This window comes from Macaca nemestrina, chromosome 4 (assembly GCF_043159975.1).
Source record: "Macaca nemestrina isolate mMacNem1 chromosome 4, mMacNem.hap1, whole genome shotgun sequence".
Taxonomy (NCBI): Eukaryota; Metazoa; Chordata; class Mammalia; order Primates; family Cercopithecidae; genus Macaca; species Macaca nemestrina.
This window is the reverse complement of record NC_092128.1, coordinates 151,150,595-151,169,275: the sequence shown is the minus strand read 5'-3', so window position 1 is coordinate 151,169,275 and position 18,681 is coordinate 151,150,595. Positions and strand designations below refer to the sequence as shown.

Below are 18,681 nucleotides of genomic sequence, written 5' to 3'. Positions count from 1 at the left end.
TAATGCCTAGCACATACTAGGTGCCTCCTGAATGTTAATAGGTGATAATCTAGCAGTACACAAGATAAATCCGCAGGTTGAGATTTAAGCTGTGTGGTATGAAGGCTGCATTGGCAAACTTATTAAATCAATTTTGTTAATACAAGTTTAACATATCTTAGTAACTGACTTAGTTCAGGAATCATTTGCTGAGTGTCTTCTAGGCCAGACATTGGGGACAGAAAGGTAATAATATATGATCCCTGCCTCATATCCAGGAAGTCTAGTGCGATGGACAGATGCGTGCTAATGGCTGCCATGGAATACGGTGAGTATTAGATAAAGGGGCACCCTGTGTGCCCTTGGAGCATAGAGCAGAGCTTGTGTTCTGGGAACATGGGCTCCATGTGAAAACACAATTTAAATTCTCTTTTTTCTTTCTTTTTTTTTTTTTTTTTTTTTTTTGAGACAGAGTCTTGCTCTGTGGTCCAGGCTGGAGTATAGTGGTGTGATCTCGGCTCACTGCAACGTGCTCCCCCCAAGTTCAAGCGATTCTCGTACCTCAGCCTCCCGAGTAGCTGGGATAACAGGTGTGCGCCACCACGCCTGGCTAATTTTTGCATTTATAGTAGAGATGGAGTTTCACCATGCTGGCTGGGCTGGTCTTGGACTCCTGACATCAGGTGATCCTCCCGCCTCGGTCTTCCAAAGTTCTGGGATTATAGTCATGTATGTATTCATCCTTTAATTATCTGCGGGTAGCATTTAACTTTAAATGGGTACTAATTAAACTATTGAATGACTTTAGTATGGATTGAATGACTTTGCTCGGGCCTCGTTTTTAATTTCCTTCATTAGAGAGAAAAAAAAAAATGCAGGTTGAATATCCCTCATCCAAACTTCTTGGAATCAGAAGTGTCTCAGATTTTTTTCCTTTTTTGGATTTTTGAATATTTGCATTATACCTGCTGGTTGAGCATCCTGAATTCAAAAATCCAGAGTCTGAGCTGTTCCAATGAACATTTCATTGAGCATCACCTCGACACTCAAAAGTTGAGGATTTCGGAGTTTCTGGTTAGGGAGACTCATCTTGTATGGGTGCTGGGTTGTTGCAGGAGTTTTGGACCAGAGGTTGGGTGACTAGGCTTTGGTTTTCGCTTTGTTATTAAACGGGCTGTTTTATTCCATAATCTCAGCTTTAGATACCCCGGTTGTCAAAGAAGGGAACGGGCCATCTGATGTTTAAGGCCTCTGTTAGTTCTGACTTGGAGACACCTGGCTTCCGTTCATCTTCCTTAGGAGTGGACAAAGAATATGGGAATTTTGAAATCGTTAGTCAACATCTACAGGGTCATTGCAGCCTGGTTTTGGGTAAGGTCATCTTTAGTGAGCCCAGGGAGAAACAGTGGTTTAGCTGTCAGCTGAGAGGGGTAAGCGGTCCTATTAATTTTCCTCTGTGTTAGTGAAAGCATTGTTAAGGGTCACAGCGTTAGTGGAGCTGGCTGGAAAGAGGAGGGGAACTCACTGTTACAGGTTATATTGAATGTCTTTTCAGTCACTAAATGCTTTTTATGATATGTTTTTCAGGATTTCAGTGTTGTATGATTTCTCTGTGTTAAGCACAGGAAATTTAACATCAGCAAAAAAGAATGCTCTTTCTTTTTTTTTCCTTTGAGATGGAGTTTCATTCTTGTCGCCCAGGCTGGAGTGCAGTGGCGTGATCTCAGCTCACTGCAACCTTGGCCTCCTGAGTTCAAGCGATTTTCCTGCCTCAGCCTCCCGAGTAGCTGGGATTACAGGTGCCCACCAGCATGCCTGGCTAATTTTTGTATTTTTAGTACAGATGAGGCTTTGCCATATTGGCCAAGCTGTTCTTGAACTTCTGACCTCAGGTGATCCTCCTGCCTCGGCTTCCCAAATTGCTGGGATTACAGGCATGTGCCGCGATGCCTGGCCTTGAATGTTCTTTCTATGGGAATTTACAAAAGCCAGCTTTTGAGTCTAGTGGCAGAAAACCTCTTCATTATTTAGCTGTGCTGTGAGCTTGGAGGGCTTCAAGCCCAGCTGAAAAAGCTGTAGTATTCTATGTCAGTTGGCTGTCTTGGAGAACTTAATGAGCACTGGACTGGAGTGATACTGTCAGAGTTCATGAGCGGTTTGAGGCTCTCAAAGCCTAGATACTGGGGTTGCCCAAATACATCCGCTGGACTCACTATTTCTCTCGGGAGTCGGGGGGTGGAAAATGCTGTGGTCTTAACTCTGCTCTTAATTTTACAGTGCTGTTATTAATGGTAAGAATGATTTCATACGTTTGCATTTTGCTTTGTAATTCACAGAGAATTTTAAAATCTGTTATCTGATTTTATTCCCTCAGCAGTTCTGTGAAAAAGGTAGAGCACTTTCATATCTTCTGTTTTTCCATGATTCTCTTGTGGCTCACAGAAGCTAAGAGCCTTCACCAAGGTCATAGGGTGAATGAGTTGCAGAGCTGGGAGTAGAGGCTCAGGCTTCTAGTGACCCTGTTTCTTCCTTGATAGCTTGCTCTGGTGGCGCTATGCTCAGGTAACTGCGCATGCTCGGTTTGGTCTTTTGTAAATCCCTGCCCCATTTCGGGGGAAGTTCTTGGGAGGCTTCTATTCATTTTGGAGCATTTAAGTATCTTGTCCTCTGTCCCTCTTCCCAGATGCATGGGCATTTCTGCAGGCCCCCAGGCTGGCCCTTGTGCGTGGGGGCGTCTCCTGTCTCCACGTTGCTTGCACGCCCCGGGGCCCCCTAGTGCCTGCCTCCACACTGCAAGCTGTTTGGTAAATGTTACTAAGTCAGCATCGTTGTTTTCTAGAAATGGGACGGGGTATGGATGGCACGTTCTTTTCTGTGTGAAGTCTGCGATTGTATCATCTTGCCTTCCCCGTGTGTGCTCCTTGAGGGTGTCGCTGTGCTGCGGTCATCTGTGTTCCCTAGGGTGCCTCCCTTGGAGTTCGGGCGGTAGTAGACATGCAGTCAGTGTTCACGGCCTGAATGAGAGGAAGGCCAACAGAGCCATTAAATCTGGAAAATGACAAGTGAAGGAAAGGAATTTTTATTGAAGGCATGTGAAAAAGAAATCTTTTTAGAAAAGTTGACCTGTTTCTCAATTGGAGTTGAATTTCAGCTCAGAAAAGCAGCTGTGTGCCCAGAGGGATTTGGGATTTCAGTTTGTGACAGATGAATTGAATTTGTTGTTGTATGAATGTATTATCCTTTTGTGGTTTTATTAGGCCTTTCTCCCAAATGGAATCGATTTTTCTATAAAAGTCACACTTCCTTTTTGAGAAGTGTAACACTAATTGTATGGGATGGTCTCCCAAAAGATTACCTGCCAGGAACCAAACACACTGCCTGAGACTCACGGCCCCTGGTTTCTGCCTGTGCAGCTGCAGGGCAGAGAGGCACGCTCGAGCTGAAATCAAGATGCGTGTCTGCATCTTCTCTTTCTTGACTGCTGTTTCATCTCTGAGCTGGCCTGCCTTCAATGTCTAGGAGCTTGGTGGGTGTAGACACACTACGGTATGGAGGAGGGATATGGTGTTGCCACAGCCAGGAGACTGGCTGAAGTCTCTGTTCTCTTCCTGCTCACTGCTCTGACTTTGTATGAGTCACATTTGTAGGGCTGTGCACAGCGGCTTACACCTGTAATCCCAGCACTTTGGGAGGCCGACCTGGGAGGATGTCTTGAGCCCAGAGTTTGGAACCAGTCTGGGCAACATGGTGAAACCCCATTCCTACAAAAAATAAAAATTAAAAAATTAGCCAGATGTGGTGGCTCCTGCCTGTAATCCCAGCTACTGGAGAGTCTGAAGTTCGAGAATCACTTGAGCCTGGGAAGTCGAGGCTGCAGTGAACCATCATCACGCCACTGCACTCCAGTCTGGAGCAAGACCTTGTCCCCAAAAAAACAAACAAACAAAAACTCATTTGTAATAGTGGCAGTAGTTAACTTTTGAAAGTTTGAAGAAAAGTTTCTAAATAACCTGTGACCATGGACAACTTACTTAGCCTTTCTATGCCTCAGTTTCCTCATCTATGAAAAATGAGAGAATATGGTACTGATCTTATAGGATTTCAATGAGAACTAGACGAGATCAAACTCAGAGCCTGGCACCTCGTGAGTGCACACTCAATGTTATTATTTCAACATTTTAGAGGAAAAAGAATGCTAATGGGTCACTATGGCTAAACATAGTCTATCACTGGCGTTACTTATGGTATTGGAAGGAAGTTGAATTCCATATAGATAGTGTGATGGAGAAAGTATTTTGGGCATTGGCAGTATTTATTCAAAGAACAAAGGATGTGTCTGTCCTGTGTGGAGAGCCGTTTCCGCTTGTTTCTTTAAATGCTATGGGAAAAGCAGTGGACCCTGTGCTCTCTGCCGGACAGCTTCAGTCTCCGCGTATTGATTTGGCCAATGGTCGCTCGCCGTCATCATGGCAGCAGCAGTGGAAGGGACAGCTTGTCTTGATTTGCATTTTTGGGTGTTTGTGCTATTTATAGACAATTAAGACTTGGAAGCCTGTTTATGGCAAGCTGGCAAATTCAGCAAAACATGGAAAAACCTGTTAGCAGAGTTTGCACGTGTGCAGGCACAGAGCAGCCAAATAAACACACAAGTTTTCCTGTATTTTAAAACTCTCTGGAAAAAAAAAAAAAAGACATTAAACCATTGCCCAGATGGCTTATAGAGCTAGAGCTTTTTCCTTGAAGTACGTGAGTATGACTGTCAGACATCTGAATCCCCAAGCCATCTTAAAACATCATTTGGATGCTACCCCCTCTCTGCCCTTTTTTTCCATTTGTAAGGGACAAGGATCCAGGAAGGAAAGTATTAGTTTACAAAGGCTTTTGTTACAATTAATCGTTCATGTTCTTTCTTTTGGTATCTTATTCTCTGTTTACATTTTTTTTTTTTATTTTTACATTTTTTGAGACAGAGTCTTGCTCTGTCACCCAGGCTGGAGTGCAGTGGCACGCTCTCGGCTCACTCCAACCTCTGCCTCCCAGGTTCAAGTGATTCTTGTGCCTCAGCTTCCTGAGTAACTGAGATTACAGGCGTGTGCCACCACGTCCAGCTAATTTTTATGTTTTTAGTAGAGACAAGGTTTCGCCGCATTGGTCAGGCTGATCTTGAACTCCTGAACTCAGGTGATCTGCCTGCCTCAGGCTCCCAAAGAGCTGAGAATACAGGTGTGAGCCACCGCGCCCGGCCGCTGTTTCCATTTTGTAAACACTAGCGCCACCCCAGTGTAGGGTGGCTAGGGGTATTCTTCTTTCCTGTTTCCTGGTGTATTTTCCTCTACAGCGTTGATCACTCTTTAACATACTTTTTGGTTGTCTGTCTCTACCTACAAAAATATATGTTCGCTGTTATATCACCAGTGCCTGGCACGTAGATAGTCAGTCAATATTTGTTGAATGAATGAATGAATGGGCTGAAAGAACCTTCTTCTTCTTTCTTCTGTCACTTCACACCATAGGCTTTTGGAAAATGCTATATGAACAGGGATCGTAAGCAGCAGAGGTTACACACATGGCTGTGGGATAGCCCATCATCCTCAGATACTTGTCTGGAAGGAGGTGGAGTACATGAGTAGAAATGATACAAGATAACCTCTTCAGGAAATCAGCCAGGTGTCACAACTTTTCACATAGGCGTGTGATGTTAGTGTATGTGTGTATGAAGAGCTGTCGTGGCCTAGAATCACGGGCCTTTAGATCCCTTGTACAGATAGAAAAGTAAAGGTGGAGGCCCAGGAATGCTGTAGGCCACCGAGGTAGAGTCCCTGTCTGCCCTTCTCAGTGTCCGGTCACTTCTCAGTGCACTCCCCTCTTTACTGCTAAAGCCACTTTCCCTGACTCTGAATGTGTAACCACGAGGGGGAAAATGTCCTCCAGGCTCACAATTTGTGGAGAAAAAGCCCAGCACCTAAAATAATGTTCACGAAGTTTGTACCTAGAAAACGTGGCCATTTCTATCATATCTTTGAATTTCCCTCTTTCTCATACATTTTATAAACAAGACAGTAGAAGGAGATTCGTGAACAGCCACTTTAGAACAAGAGGGAAAAAATCAAATCTAGAACATTCCAGTTTCTGTTTTCTTCTCAGTTTAGGGCTGAGGCACTTTAGCTTCCTGTCTAAGGGACTACTCAAATCTGATTAGAAGCCATTGTGGGCTGGTAATTATCCGTAATTTTAGGAAGACAGATGCAGCACCAACTCTATTCTCTGATAGTAGGCTTAAGAATTTTAAATTTGCATGGCAGGAGAATCAGATGGTGAGGTGGGATAAGCGTTCAGATGCTTGGTCATTGATAGCTTTTTACTTCCACGTATCACATGGGGATTTGGGACTCGGGAAGCCCGCTGAGAACTGATGACTATCTGTCCCCTGAACAGCTGGGGTCTTTTTCATCCTGAGCTCAGAAAGATTGCTCCTACTGCAGCCAGGGAAGACAGGTTGTTGACTGGTTAGAAATCATGGCAGGTTATTTTCTCCACCCGCAGTTCGCAGTTGAAAAGCAGAGCTATCAAAAAGTTGTCTTCTCTGTTGTATTTCAAATCTGGGTGTTTAAAAAATTATGTAAGCAAATTAAGCATTTCTGTAATGGTAGTTGTGTGTGTTCTTGATGCGAATGAGAGGTGCATTCCCTTGTAAAATCTCTGGGACTTTATAGGAGTATGTGAGCCTTAGAACAAAAGTTGGTTTTCTAGATGATCACGTAGATATGATGCTGAGCACTAGACAAAGATGTTGATTGAAGCGATTTAAAAAAATTTTTTCTGAGTTCAGATTTTACACCAATATTTAGAAAATCAGCAAAAGAACTTGGAGGAATGTTCTCAGGCATCCAGTTCAGCCCCCTGCGCACATTGTCATAAAATCCGAGTGTGTGTACAGGGAGACACATTCCTTTCTGTTCTCATCACTGGTCCTTTCCTGGCTCTGCACCTGCCTGTCATGCGCGTCCGTGCGAAGAGACCACCAAACAGGCTTTGTGTGAGCAATAAAGCTTTTTAATCACCTGGGTGCAGGCGGGCTGAGTCCAAAAAAGAGAGTCAGCGAAGGGAGATAAGGGTGGGGCCGTTTTATAGGGTTTGGGTAGGTAAAGGAAAATTACAGTCAAAAGGGGGTTCTGTGGCGGGCAGGAGTGAGGGTCACAAGGTGCTCAGTATGGGAGCTTTTTGAGCCAGGATGAGCCAGGAAAAGGAATTTCACAAGATAATATAATCACTTAAGGCAAGGACTTCATTTTCACTTCTTTTGTGGTAGAATGTCATCAGTTAAGGTAGGACAGGGCATTTGCACTTCTTTTGTGATTCTTCAGTTACTTCAGGCCATCTGGGCATATACGTGCAAGTCACAGGGGATGCGATGGCTTGGCTTGGGCTCAGAAGCATGACATTGCCCTCTTCCCGACCTTCCCTACCTTTTCCCTCCTGTGCGGTTCTCTCACAAAGTGAATGGCCTCAGCCACAGCTTCTCTGCAGCTGCATCAGACTGTGGCGACAGGAGTGGTGGCTCCTGCAGGGCCTGCTGTCCCCACGGAGCCCAGTCTTGCTTGCGGCTGGAACCTGGTCACCATTTGCACCGAAAGTATGTAATTCTACAGAATGAGAGCCAACATGCTGGGAATGGAGGTGTCTTTATCACGGTGCTCTGCATATTTTAATCTTGGGTAGAAAGTATGGAAAAGTATGTGATACCTGTGGTTTGATGTCAGAAGGACATTGTGAACTTGATGTGGACTGAGGATGTTCAGGTGCAACAGGCACCCCGGCTTCATTAAATGAGACTTCCCCACCTCCCTGCCAGGCATGCACAGGTGTATGGCCACATCTAATGTGTCATCCTTATCTAGAGTGCGCCTTGTCGTCATGCTTAAAGTTACATGATGATATTCTGCCTCATAGAGTAGGTCCCAAACCGCATTCAACACAGAAATATACTCTTGCTATTATACATAGAAAGGGCTTTCATATACCAAGCGGGAGAGCAGTCCTAAAATCTGGGCTGGAATCACAGAAGGAAGGTTTGGGAAGCAACAGATTCCCTAGTCCAAAGCTGGTTTTTGATGAACCTAGGAAGAGGACCAAGAGAAGTGAATTTCCCTAAGGCCCTGACAGTGTCTCACGGTAGCATTTGAACCTAGCAGTTTCTTGACCTATTTCTTTAAATGATTAGTCATGCTTCCTCTGATTCCTATATAAACGTATTCCTCATTCATTCTTTTGTTTCAGTGAATTATTGCAGTGCTACCACATAACAGTATTGGAGTCAAAATGTGGCAGTGTTTATCCCTTTCCAAGGTTTTTAGTTGCACAGTTTGTCAAAGTTGTGCTAACAGTTTCTTGTTGGTTGCAAGGTGTCCTTTCAGAAGCCAATTGTGTGGTGTATTGACGTTGATTGTTGGAGGTAGTTTGGTTAGAACGTACTTCGAGTGGCTGGCGTGGGCCTGGGGGACAGTGACAACTGCCTGCTTCATGGGCAGAGATGAAGTAATTGCTTCCTGGGAAGTACCATCCTCCTGGCCACACTCTCCAGCCCATTTCGTTTGTGTTGGTTTCCTCGCATCTGCACGTTTCTGGCTTCATGTGAGTCTCATTTATTGTAGCATATGACTTCAGGCTGTGGGGAAGAATGGCCATTTTAGCACAGAGATGCACACAAAGGAACAACTGGCTAAATGTGAGTGAAGACATTCTTAGAGGGGGTTTCATTTTTTTTATTCTTTAACAGGCAGTCTGGGAAGCATTCTGGACATGTGGCCTGCGCTGTCACAGTTCCTCCCTGCAGGATCCCAGATGTTTGGAGATTGTAGTGATAACTGTTATCATTGAGAATGTCATTCTCACAGGCTCTAATAAGTCAGGATTTATTCAGTGTTAATTTGTTAAAGACAACTGTATTTCCATCCAAATCCATGTGAGACGTTTCTCCTGGCAGTGTTGCTGGGGGTATTCCCGTGGCTTAGTCTTCGGGCAGCACACGCCTTTGAATACTGCTGAAGCTGTGAGTACCCAAAGCGCACTGGAGTACTTTTGCCATTCGGGGTGTTAGTCACTGATACACGTCTCAGTCAGACCTGATGGATTCTTGACCCCTTCCTTTCTTAATTTTTTAATTTTTATTTTTTATTTTTGTTTTTTAAGAGCATAACCCCTTAGGTGGCCACCATGAATCTCTGGTGTTTTCAGTTGGCTGCAGCCTATTTGCCGTCTCTGGTTCAAACATATTCGAAGCCTGATGATGCTTCCCTCGGTTGTTCTTCTGCTGTGTGACCTCCGTGCCCGCAGGGTTCAAGAGTGTCAGAGCTGGGAGCCACCTTCACAACTACCAGGGTTTCCAGAACCTCCTTTATCTAGCCCTGGGGACGGAAGAGATGTCATCAGAGTCGGAGGCTTATTAGGGTTACACGCCATTGATAACAAATGAGGAGGTTTTCTTTTATATCAGGGGAGCTTCTTATAATGTGCTTTAGTAGGGTAAAGAAGCTTTTGAGATTTGCTTTCTCTGGAAAGATAATTTTTGATCCTGCTGTTGCTTTCAACAAAAATATAATTTGCATACCAGTGCATGTTGTATTACTGAGCACTGGCTGACAAATGGTTCTTAACTCGTCATTCACTCCGCCACTGTTTCTTGAATGGCATATGTGTGCCAGCTGTAGTAGGAACTTGCTAGGCTCTAGAACTAACCCTTATGAAATAGGGGTCCTGGGGGAAGCAAATGCATATAACTATAAACGTTTGAGGGGATATCAGAGGGGTGCCTATAGGTACAAAACTTTGTTCATTCATTGTCCCATCTAGGAGGTTTTGTGTCTTAGCAGCGTGTTCCATAGCAATCCATCCCTCTATCAAAATATTCATCATATTATTTTGAAATTCTCTGCTTAGGTATGTGTTTTTCTGACTACGTTTAGAACTGGTTAAGGACAGGCTATGGGGTATGTATTATATATATCTACACACACACATATATTTATATATATACACATTACCATTGTAAATATACTATATATTTATATATACACTCATATATATATTTCTCCCTCTCTATATATACATACACACCACACACATATATATACACACATATATATGAAATACACACACACACACAGTTCTACTGCCAAGCACAGAAAGTCAAAACTAGGCAAGAGTTCTTTTAGTGTTCATGAAAAAATAGATGTGTTAGTTGAGAGCGTCCTTAAGTTGCCAGGGGAAAGACAGGATGGATTCACAAAGGGAGATAGTGTGTTTTTTTTTTCTTTGTTTAACTCTTGAATTCGAAATAATCCAGACTTATGGAAAAGTTGCAAAAATAGTACAGAGAATTCCCATATACTCTTCCCTCAGATTCCCCAAACATTTCACCCCATTTGTACTTTCTTTCTCTGTGGATATAACTTTTTTTTTCTGAAATGTTTGAGAGTGGAAGGTAGCATGCAGGCAGGGTGAAAGGCGGAAGGAGAGAGGTGGGTTGGGAGGCTTTTTTTTTTTTGACCTTCTGAGATGGTGTTTCACTCTTGTCACCCAGGCTGGAGTGCAATGGCACGATCTCGGCTCACTGTAACCTCTGTCTTCTGAGTTCAAGTGATTCTCCTGCTTCAGCCTCTGGGATAGCTGGGATTACAGGCGCCCACCACCATGCTTGCCTAATTTTTTGTATTTTTAGTAGGGGCATTTCACCATTTTGGTCAGGCTGGTCTTGAGCTCCTGACCTCTGATGATCCACCTGCCTTGGCCTACCAAAGTGCTGGGATTACAGGAGTGAGCCACTGTGGCTGGCGATTGGGAGGCTTTTGCAGTAACCCAGAGCGCTATGATGAGGGCTGGACCTGGTTGGAAATGATGAGAAAGGTGAGAAGTGGTTAGGTCTGGCATATATTTTGAAAGGAGAGTTTAAATGGGTTGGATGACAAGAGAGAGAAAAAGAAGTTTTAAGGATGATGTCAAGGATTTTGGCCTGAGTAACTGGAAGACTAGAGATGCTGTTATTGGGATCGGGAAGACTATGGGAGGAGTGGGTTATAGCAGGGGGAATCAAAAGTGTGTTTTCGGCATGCTAAATTTGAGGTCCAAAAAGGGATATCAAGAAGTGTTGGCTGGGCGCGGTGCCTCACGCCTGTAATTCCAGCACTTTGGGAGGCTGAGGCGGGCAGATCACCTGAGGTCAAGAGTTCGAGACCAGCCTGATAATTATTAAAATTGATCATTGATGTTTACTAATTAATCATATTATTGCTCCTAATACTGCAGGGGGTGTATACCTACCTGTGATGTTGTTCCTAATATCCAGGGACAGAGAGCATGATTTTAGTTTTAATATCACAGTAGGTGTACACTCACCATGTGAAACTGATCCTAATATCCAGGGGGGTAGAATATGACATGACTCCCAACATAGCAATGAATGGACAGCCACCTGGTGATATTACTCCTAATATACACAGAAGAAGCGTATGATATTACTCCCAATATCCCAGGGAGGGTACAGCTCTTCTGTGATATGGTTCCTAGTATCTGGAGGGGGAGAGGATGATAATAATTCCAGTATCACAGGCTGTGTTCACCCGCCCTGTGATATTGTTATTAATATTCTGGAAGGGAGAGGATGATATGATTCCCCAAAATATCCATGGAGAGGAGAGGCTGATGTTACTCCCAATATGGCAGGGGGTGTACATCCACCCAGTTATATTCTTCTTAATATTCCAAGGCTGAGAGGTTGATATTACTCCCAGTATCGCAGACACCGTACACCCCCATGTGATATTCTTCCTGATATCTGGAAGGGGAGAAGATGGTATTAATCCCCATATCGCAGGAGGTGAACACCCACTCTGTGATATCTTTCCTAATATGCAGGGGGAGAGAGGATAATATTATTCCCAATATTGCAGAAGATGTACACGCCCCCCCCATGATATTGTCCTTAATATTCCAAGGCACAGAAGACGATGTTACTCCCAATATCGCAGAAAGTGTACACCCCCCAGTTATATTGTTCCCATGATCCAGGAGGGAAGAGGATGATATGACTTTCAACCCCTGCACCCTGCAATGCTCTCACCCTGCAACACCGACACTAGCTCAACCTGACATAGGACCAGAGGTGCTGGCTGGGGGTGTTCATTGCTTCTCTTTTCTCCCTTGCCAGACTCAGTAGAGGAAGCTGAGACCGAGCAGCCGCAGGAACAAGGTAGGTTTTGCCCTTGGCTCAGGCTTCCTCTGGTTATGAGCTGGGTCTTGGAGTAACACTGGGGGAGGGGACAGAGCTGAGTACAGTGGGCATTGGATGTGGCTGTCACCCCTCTGTGGTGTGGGCCGGGGACTTGAGGGACATCGCCTGAGGTGGGCCTGAACCTCCCGTCTACTCTGGCACTGGAGGCCGTGGGGTCCCACACTTCTTCCAATGAACATGCTGACCCCTGCCTGGTCACCGACCGAGGTGGGACATCCTTTCCACTGCTGGAGACCACATGTAGCTGTGGGTTCCTTCTTCATGACCTGGAGAAGCTGCAGTTCACCCTGTGCTCCGCCTCAGAGATGGGAGGCCACACTGCCCTCAGCGGGTAGCAGAATGCAGAGCCTTAGGTTGCAGGGGCCTCGACTGAGGTCCCTGAAGGGTCTGCTCCTTCCTGAGGGGAGCCAGTGGGGAAGGGAAGGCTGTTGTAGGTTTGCCTCAGGGAGGGGGTGGTTCCACCCTCTGCCAAAGTCACTGGAGCAAAGGCACGTGGCTCTCCAGCTGCCCCGGAGGCCAGGGTAGTGGCTGGGAGGGGCTGTGTGCCTCTGCCGGATTGGGGAGATTTCTTAGCTAATCTAGTGTAGTCAAGTCAGACATTTGCCTCTAAATCATATTTATTTATTTTTTTAATTCCAAGGCTTTACAGATGAATAAGGAGGCAGTTTGTACTGAAAATATTTTTTACATGTGAGCTTGAAACAGAGAGTCTGTTTAAATCTAGGTTTTTCCCTTCTCAGTAATGCCTCCTTTCATCCCAGGTTTTCCAACAGGAAATGCGCTTGTTTGCTCACCTCTGGGAGGGGGCTTTGGCTAGGAATCCACCAAAGCCAGCAGGCACCAGTGGGCTGCTGGAGCACGCTGGCCTTTGTTAACCCTTTAGGAACTGTGGGCTTCAGGTTTTCAGACCATTGAAGGTGAAGGTGGCCACAGGGTCCTGGAAGCTTTCCCATCCTTCCTGCAGCGATGGTCCCTTTCCCTGCACGGAGCTGGGTACATGGGTACAACAGCCCTGTCCTGTGCCGTCAGTGGCTTTACTAATTTTGCATAGCAGCTTTTGAGCTGATCAATAGCTCTGATTGGCTGTTGAGGATTTCATGGATTCCTGTACCCCACAGGGGAGCCCAATATGCTGACAAAAGTTACATTTGTAGTTGTAGTGCTGCATATACATGGGTCCAGTTAGAAGGCTTTGATTCTTTCTAAAGGGAAAGGCATCTCTGAGGGATCACTGAGCTGACATAGTCTCCTAAAACCATGCTGTGAGGTGGGCAACAAAGCAGGACAGGAGGGTGATTTTGTAGGAGAGTCGGGCCACGGGCCTGCGTGTTCTCTCTGTCCCCATAGTGCCGGAGTTCCTACGTGCTCCAGGCCCGGGTTTGCATTGCACATAATTCTCAAGGGCTCATGGCAAGCTGCGCCAGGGACACAGAGAGGGGGGATGTGGGGACCCTGTCCCCAGTGGACCAAGGACTCACTGCTGAACTCTAATCTGTCTAGGTGTTTTTGTGACTTGCAGAAATACCTCCACCTTGCCTGGGCCTGGAGCCACAGGCGACCCTGCCGAAGGTGAAGAATGTTCTAGAACAATGCAAGACCTGCCCAGGCTGCCCCCAGGAGCCAGCGTCCTGGGGTCTCTGTGCGGCATCCAGCAACATGAGCTTGCAGGACCCCGAGGAGCCCTCCTTCTTCTTGGAAGCTGAGGACGACTGGGAGGACCCAGAGGCCCTGACCTCACTGCTGTGTTCCTGAACGCCCCCGGGTACAAGGCCAGCTTCTGTGGCCTGTACAGCGTGGCACGGCCATGGCTGAGCGGCATGTTCTGCAGCTTTAGCGACGAGGAGGAGCTGACTGGGCGCCTGGCACAGGCCCGAGGGGTGGCCAAGAAAGCTGGCCTCTTCATGGCCCTGGCCAGACTCTGCTTCCTCCTGGGGCGGCTGTGCAGCAGGAGGCTCAAGCTGTCCCAGGCCCGGGTGTACTTGGAGGAAGCACTGGGGTCCCTGGAGGGCAGCTTTGGGGACCTGTTCCTGGTGGTGGCTGTGTACGCCAACCTGGCCAGCATTTACCGGAAGCAGAACGGAGAAGTGTACACAGGTGGTTCCCAAAGCCATGGCCCTGCTCCTGGGGACGCCGGGTCACATTTGCACCCCCGAGGTGGAGGAATATCTCCTGCAGCTGGCCCTGCAGCAGACAGTGGGTGGCCAGAGCCTGCAGGCCGAGGCCCGGGCCTGCTTCCTGCTGGCCAGGCACCATGTGCACCTCAAGCAGCTCGAGGAGGCCCTGCCCTTCCTAGAGCTGCTGCTGCTTTTGCACAGGGACTCGGGAGCCCCAGAGGCTGCGTGGCTCTCAGACTGCTCCCTACTGCTGGCTGACATCTACTCCTGGCTCCTACTCCTGGCCACAAGTGCCTGCCCCACCTCGTGCTGAGCTGTGTCATGGTGGCCTCATTGAGGACACAGGACTCGCTGGCCGGCTCGCTAAGAAGCGTGAACCTGGTGCTCCAGAACTCCCTCCAGCCCCACAGCCGCCCCACCCAGACTTCCCACTACCTCAGGCGAGCGCTGGCCTCCCTAACCCCGGGCACAGGCCACGTGCTGCGCGGCCTTCTCCACACCAGCCTGGCCCAACTGTACAGCCACCGTGGCTATCACGGCCCAGCCATCACCTTCATGACACAGGCGGTGGAAGCCAGTGCTGTTGCCGGAGTCTGTGCCATCGTGGACCCCCTGGTGGCCCTGGCCTGGCTGCACGTGCTTCATGGACAGAGCCCGGTGGCCCTGAACATCCTGCAGTCTGTCCAGGATGCAGTGGTGGCCAGCGAGGACCAGGAGGGTGTGATTGCCAACATGGTGGCCGTGGCTCTGAAGAGGACAGGCCAGACGAGGCAGGCAGCCGAGGGCTACTACTGCGCCCTACGGGCGGCTTGGTACCTGGGCCAGCGGAGGAACCAGGCAGTGGTGCTGGCCAACTTCGGGACCCTGTGCCTGCACTGGGGTGCCAGAAGGCTGGCCCAGCACTACCTCCTGGAGGCCGTGCGGCTGTTCTCGAGGCTGCCCTGCAGGGAGTGTGGACAGGACTTCACCCACGTGCTCCTGTAGCTGGGCCACCTCTGCACCCGCCAGGGCCCGGCCCAGCAGGACAAGGGCTACTATGAGTGGGCCCTTCTAGTCGCCGTGGAGATGGGCCATGTGGAGAGTGAGTGCCCCAGTTCCCCCTGTGCGCCTTCCGGGGCCACTCGGGTCAGGGCACACCTGGGGTTTGTGATTCGGAAACAAGGGGTGGTTTTTCCACCATCGAAAGTGCTGAGTCATGGCCAGCAGCAGATGTTGGCAAGCGCCCTGGAGACAGGCGGTTCCCATGCAGGGCCAGGCCCTCTGTGCCCTACTGAGGCAGCCAGCTCTTCCTGGTTTGCCCAGGGACTATCCTGCCTTGAGCATGGAAAGTCCTGCGTGCTGGGAATCCCTAGACATAACCCTGGGATCAAGGCAGGCTCTGCTGCGCTGGGACTTGGGGCCCCTCCATGAGCCAGGCCCTGACACCGGTTCTTGTGCCCGTGTGATCTGCTTGGTATGTTGGCAGCCTGCGCACCTGTCATCCCACTTCACGGGGGACAGGGGGTGGGTGATTGCCCAAAGCCGCAGAGCAGTTCATGCAGAGTGTGTCAGGTCCCACCCACAAATGGGGCTTGTGGAGTCCTCGGGTGGCACGGACTGAGCGTGGGAATGTGAGCTTCAGGCCAGAGAAGCCACAAAAGTGTGAGTGGCGTGATGGCGGGGCACCAGTTGGCCCCGGGTTAGGGAAGCCTCTTTAGTCTGGGACCAGAGGGTTGAGAGGATTTAGTCAAGTAATAGGTGGTGGGGGAGGGGCTGGTGGTGTAGCCTGTGTGAAGCACCAGGGATGAGCGAGTGGGGGTGAGTGAGCGGGAGTGTGAGCGGGGATGAGTGAGTTGGGGTAAGTGAGCGGAGGTGTGATGGGGGTGAGTGAGTGGGAGTGTGAGCGGGGATGAGTGGGTTGTGAGCAGGGGTGCGTGAGTGGGGGTGAGTGAGCGGGAGTGTGAGCGGGGATGAGTGAGGTGTGAGTGGGGGTGAGTGAGCAGGGCTTATGCAGGGAGGTGCAGAGTTGAGAGTGGGTGGGTTGGGTGCTGGATGCTGAGAAGCTCTTCTGGAGAGCTAAGCAGGGCCTGGGGCCTCAGGCTGTGGCTTGGCCTTTTCCCCAAGAGCACTGGGGAGCCATGGAGTGCTATTGAACAGTCACTGCAGACTGAGCAGTGAACGGACAGTAGGTGGGCAGGGCTGTCTGAAATCTAGGCCACAGGGGATAGATGAGGAAGTTGAGTCCAGGAAAATGGCTGAGACGAGGGATACTGTTGAGTCCCCTCTGCCTTGTAGCGCTTTGTCATGGCATAGTGAGACCACTCAGAGGTGCCTCCTGTGGCCTGGACCAGAGCCCCAGGGGCTGTGACCAAACCTGCCCATTTCCCAGCACAGGCCTGGCACCCACTCTTGGCCCTAGGAGGGATGAGATTTTGGAAAGGACCGTGTGAAGGGTCCCCGGTCCCACACATCTACCTAAGGAGGGTTGGGGGGTTCAGACCCAGGCTTCTTCCCCAGGGGCATTCTCTGACTGGAAGGAGACCCTCCAGGAACCCAGCGCCCCAGCCCCCACTGCAGCCTCCGGTGGCTCCTAGCACAACAGCCTGTGACACCTCCTCCTACGAGGCCCTCCCCGGGGTGCTGGGGGATTCAGACTTGGAAATGCAGGCCAGGGAACGGGGATCATGCTTCCCTGTCTCCCCACCCTGAGCTGAACGGTCGAGGAGACCGAGGGCGGCGCTGATACCCCACATGCTTCCTTGGGGTCATTTTTGAGTCACTTTCGGTAGTTTGTGTCCTTCTAGGAGTGTGGCTGTTGTGTCTGGATGGTCTGATTTCTTGGTGTACAATTGTTCGTAGTGTTTTCATGGAATCCTTTTATTTCTGTCAGGTCGGCAATAATGTTTCCTCTTTCATTTCTGATTTTAGAAACTTGGGTTTTTATTTATTTATTTTTATTAGGGATGGGGTCTCATCATGTTCCCCCAGGCTGGTCTTGAATGCTGGCCTCAGCGATCCTTCCACTTCCGCCTCACAAAGCGCTGGGATGACAGGCGTGAGCCATTGTGCTCAGTCTCTGATTTTAGTCATTTGTGTCCCGTCTTTCTTTTCTTGGTCAGTCTGGAGAAATATTTGTCAATTTTGTTATTATCTTCAAAAAACCCACCTTCGGTTCTGTTGATTATCTCTTTTGTTTTTCCATTCTCTGTATTTTTACTTCCCATTTCCACTCTCACATTTATTATTTTCTTCCTTTTATTCACTTTGGGTTTAGTTCTTTTTCTAGTTTCTCAAGGTGGAAGGTTAAGTTATTGACTTGATATTTTTCTTCTTTCTTTGAATGTAGACATTTACAGTTATAAATTTCCCTTTCAGTGCTGCCTTAGCTGCATCTTGCAATTTTTGATACGCTGCGCTATTTTTTTTTTTGTTTTAAAGACAGAGTTGTGCTCTATTGCCCAGGCTGGGGTGCAGTGGTGCAATCTTGGCTCACTGCACCTTCTACCCAGGTTCAAGCCATTCTCATGCCTCAGCCTCCCGAGTAGCTGGAATTACAGATGTGCACCACCCCACCTGGCTAATTTTTTTTTTTTTTTTTTTTTTTTTAATAGAGCGAGATGGGATTTCACCATGTTTCCCAGGCTGATCTCAAACTCCTGGACTCAAGAGATCCTCCCGCCTCGGCCTCCCACTGTGCTGGGATGACAGGCATGAGCCACTGCACTGGCCCGGGCTGTGCATTTGTTTGCATTCTTCTCAAATTAGTTTTCGGTTTCCCTGATGGTCTCTTTGACTCACTGGTTGTTTAGCAGTGTGTAATTTCCACATATTTTTGAATCTCCCACATTTCCTTCACTGTTGATTTCCAGTTTCGTGCCAGTACAGCTGAAGAACACCTCTGCTTTGGTCTCAGTCCTTCTCCATTCACTGAGGCTCATTTTGTGACCTGGCACATGGTCTGTCATGGGGAATGTCCCATGGGTGCTCGAGAGGACAGTGTATTCAGCTGTTGTTGGGTGGCGTGTGTGACAGATGTCCATTCAGCGTACCTGGTTTCCGGTGTTAATCTCCGGAATGTTTCTGACACTAGAAAATCAGAAGCTTTTGACCGTTCCCAGCGCCCTGGCTTTGGGAGAGGCCAGTGAACCTGTGGGTTTGGAGCCTGGTGCCATGAGAGAAGCATGTGTGGGAACGCCAGGGGCCGGCTTTGAACCCCATTCCCCCAACATGATGCTGTGTGTGGCAGACATGACGCTTGGCTTTGCTCTCTCAAGGTTCCATCTGCGACAGGGGCTACTTGTGCCCCTGGCCTCATCAGCTCAG

General features: G+C 48.3%; 1 pseudogene; it reads left to right on the top strand.

Moving 5' to 3' along the window:
• Nucleotides 1-270: 270 nt before the first annotated feature.
• LOC139362649 (SH3 domain and tetratricopeptide repeat-containing protein 1-like) overlaps nucleotides 271-18,681 on the top strand; it is a 28,921-nt pseudogene continuing 10,510 nt past the window's right edge.